Source organism: Schistocerca gregaria, chromosome 7 (genome assembly GCF_023897955.1).
Source record: "Schistocerca gregaria isolate iqSchGreg1 chromosome 7, iqSchGreg1.2, whole genome shotgun sequence".
NCBI classification, from domain to species: domain Eukaryota; kingdom Metazoa; phylum Arthropoda; class Insecta; order Orthoptera; family Acrididae; genus Schistocerca; species Schistocerca gregaria.
In genome coordinates this window covers 279,658,399-279,662,524 of record NC_064926.1, presented here as the reverse complement: position 1 = coordinate 279,662,524, position 4,126 = coordinate 279,658,399, and the positions used below count along the sequence as shown (strand labels likewise).

At 46.3% G+C, this 4,126-nt stretch overlaps 1 non-coding gene across 1 annotated transcript; it reads right to left on the bottom strand.

Moving 5' to 3' along the window:
• Positions 1-382: 382 nt before the first annotated feature.
• Trnas-cga (transfer RNA serine (anticodon CGA)) lies at positions 383-457 on the bottom strand. The gene has a single exon. It is a non-coding gene; the product is annotated as a tRNA-Ser (tRNA).
• Between the last annotated feature and the right edge of the window lie 3,669 nt (positions 458-4,126).

The window sequence follows — 4,126 nt, the reverse complement described above, 5'->3', positions numbered from 1 at the left end:
GTCAGATGGGGCCGTCAACTGCTGCTAGAGCGCGCAGCGATCGCGTATACCACACTGAGGCACACGTACCATCTGCACATGTCGCGTTGTTCCCGAGCGTACAGCACCAAGTTGAACTCGGCACGTTCAACGTTCACGTTCTAAAGTACGGTCTGTGTGCCGAGGGCTTCAGGTCGCAGCTAGTAGTGATCGAGGGAACTTGGACGGCAGAATGGTACTTTTTAATGTGTTACCTCTAACGCCACGTCATCGGTGCACCATTTTTAGCTGGACAGTGCTCGTCAACATACAGCACGTGACTCTGTGTGCTTTACGCGTAATGTTAAGATACCTCCGTGACCACCAAATCACCAGATGAAACTTCCTGGCAGATTAAAACTGTGTGCCGGACCGAGACTCGAATTCGGGACCTTTGCCTTTCGAGGGCAAGTGCTCTACCGACTGAGCTATCCAAGCACGACTCGCGCCCCGTCCTCACAGCTTTACTTCTGCCAGTATCTCGTCTTCTACCTTACAAACATTACAGAAGCTCTCGTGCAGAACTTGCAGAACTAGCACTCCCGAAAGAAAGGATATTGCGGAGACATGGCTTAGCGACAGCCTGGGGCATGTTTCCAGAATGAGTAAAGTTCGCAGGAGAGCTGTGACGACGGGGAGTGAGTCGCGCTTGGGTAGCTCACTTGGTAGAGCACTTGCCCGCGAAAGGCATCGGTCCCGAATTCGAGTCGCGGTCCGGCACACAGTTTTAATCTGCCAGGAAGTTTCATATCACCGCACACTCCGCTGCAGAGTGAAAATCTCATTCTAAATCAGCAGATGTATCCCCAATAGAACATGTGTGGAAAGTCTGGAAGTCTGAAAGTGCCAGTATCCAGGACATCAAGGACTAGGTACCAGGGTTATGGATTAACTTGCCTTAGAATAGTTTACAATGACCAAGAATCGGTACAGGCATCTATGCCGGCAGGTTGAAGCGTCACACCGGTAAGTGCCCTCATACTACCAAGTTTTTATAAATCAGATATGATATTGCAATCACTGAAAGACAATCTCGTACTCTCTCTCAAACCGTGAAATTCATTTCCTTTCCACCTCCAATTCTGGGTGCTCCTCATCCCTTGTCAGGCATTATTTACACGCTGTTTGGTTTTCTTAATACCTCCGTAACGGACATCATAAGTTTATTGTTAAATACTTGTAATCTGTTTAACATTTGTGCCTCATACACCGGAGCAGTGGTTCTTTTACTTTGTATTGGTTGTAAATAACTGAAAATGGCATTATCATGTATGGATTGTGTGGTGACCCCGCCAGACACCACACTTGCTAGGTGGTAGCCTTTAAATCGGCCGCGGTCCGTTAGTGTACGTCTGACCCGCGTGTCGCCATTACCAGTGATTGCAGACCAAGCGCCGCCACACAGCAGGTCTACTCTAGAGAGACTTCCTAGCACTCGCCCCAGTTGTACAGCCGACTTTGCTAGCGATGGTTCACTGTCTACACACGCTCTCATTTACCGAGACGACAGTTTAGCATAGCCTTTAGCTACGCCATTTGCTACGACCTAGCAAGGCGCCATATTCAGTTACTATAAGTCATATAGTCGAGAATGTCTTCTGAACAGGTAACATTGTGACTCAGGTACCGTCAAGAGCGACGTTCATCATTAACGGATAAAAGTTAAGTATCAAACTAATTACGTCCGCTCTCTGAAATCTCATTTTTTGTCATGTTCCAGACCTCACGTCAGTACAGTTCTTCCCTCCTCACGCCAGCCCGCATGAGCTGAACGCGTGCATTTCGGCCTCAACTCATAACACGGTGTTGGCTCTTCTGCTAATACAGAAGATTGCGTAACTCTTTTCAATGTATGATGCATAAACACTAAAGACAAGTATGTAAATAACCTCTGGAACTTCGAAACAATAGTGGAAGATGCTCTTCCCACGATAATAAGTGGTATTAGATTCACAACAATAGATGGAATCGATTTTGCTGGTGTTTCCCGAACGTGCTTTGCCATATAGAATAACAATCAAGAATTAAGGAAACTCGATTTCGAAGCAGGAAAGCTAGGTTCATCCACTGCATATCTCTGTCGTGTTGACAATGCTTTTATCACAGTAGCGAATTTCCGTCAGTTTGGACCTCGTGCACAACATAGAGACTTAGAAGATTCAACATACTCAGATCACTGCCACTTTGTGTAGCAGTTAAAGGACACAACTATTTAAAGTAAAGTAGTAAATGTATGTAAGGTTCAACGTTGTTGCCCTAGAGTGCCCAAGCGACGGCGACCCGAGCGACCGCCCTGTCTTCTAGTACCACAGGCTTCGGTGAATGCAGTGTGAACGGACACGCGGTCAGCGCACCGCTCTCCCTGTCTATACAGGGCTTCTTCTCCTTGGGGCTGTGACTAAACCGTGGAGTACGTTCTTAGTTGGGCGCACAAGGCTGAGTGCAACCCCGTACTAGTCCTCCAACCGAGGAAAAGTACCTGGCAGTAATGGCAATCGAGCCAGGGCCCTCCACGCTGCGGTAAGCCGTCCTGACCACACAACTACGAAGGCGAACAAAGTCCATCAGATGGTAAATTTATTAAAAAATTAAATGAAGTGGAAGAGACTGGAGAGAAACATTTGAACAGGCCAGTGACCATATATCATCAGTTCTTATAAGCAAGGTGAAACGCCTAGTTAAATACGCAGGGCAGAACAGTTAGTTGATATTGTGGAAAGGGGCCAAAAACGAGCGGCTGTCAGTTGCACTCGAACCCATTTAACTTTATTTAGTTGCCCAAACATTACAGCGCAAATTTTAAAGCTTGACTATCGACTGAATATGTCACACAACGTAATGGCCGAAGGGCATAACCTCTTTAATTTTTAAAACGGCTGAAGACCCATGATTTTTACACAACTAAAATAAATGTTCAAAAGGCATGAAACCCATGGCTGTATACTTAAATAATTTTTTTAATGTGGCTGAAGGCCCAAACAATCTAAGATTTAACAAGTAAGGAACTTAAATTTTAGGACGGCTGAAGGCCCATGATTGAAAAAGACAACAACAATAAATTTTCAAAAGTCAGAAGGCCCAAAGCTTTATTCAGAAAAAATATTTTAAATGAGGCTGAAGGTCCAAACAAAGCAAGACTTGACAAGTTACGAACTTTCAATTTTAAAACAGCTGAAGGCCCATTATTTAAAACCAAACTAAAAGCATACAAATTCATACCATCGGCTATGATCCATAAAAAAAAACAGATCAAACACCAATAAAAAAAGACAGCGGCGCTCAGAAGTCTCCGGTGATCGGTCTGCACTTTAAATATTAGCGGTAGTTTTGGGGAGACAGGTAGTCGACTCAACTATATCCGATCGGTCGGTAACCCAACCAAGAGACATTCAACGGACCCACTGACCAGATGACTTGTTTTCTAGTACACAAGGAACTCCAAAGCCAAAACATAGAAGGCAAGTATGCGAAATCTGTCAAAACTACACAGACGTGCTGGACAGTGACAACACGGTGAGGAAAGCGCATTGACTGAATTTTACGGCAGCGGCCAGGGCAGGTAACCGGAACGGTAACGGCCACAAGGCAGAAAATTCCGCTGTTGTATTCGGACTTTAATTAACCAAAATATAGTTAAATTCCACCGGATGGTGGCCAAACTTTCGCCAACTCGAAAAATTGCGGTTGCTCACCGGAATACCCCCAACAGCTAACCTTGAAAAACCAACGGCACTATGTGAACACACTGGCTTCGGTAATTTAATCACCACTCCTGAGTCGTTGAGCTCCGAACCTCGTGGCAATCGGAACAGCTCCCACACACTCCGGCACTGCGTAGAGACCGACAGCGGGCCCGGCCCATTGTGCCTCGTGGAGATTTCCTGGCTGATCAACACCAACGGACCGACTGCCGCACACCCGCTAGCCGGAAACTATCAGCACCAGACCAGAGATAGCACATTGTGCGAATATTGATACACACCGCTGCTGCCACACGCAAAAAGAGGAAGGACCACGGCATAGCCGCAATAACCGCGGGAAACCAAACGCAGAGTAACGGTCAAGGGTTAAACCAACCCATAAGCCGGGGCCAGCTACGCTCATAAGG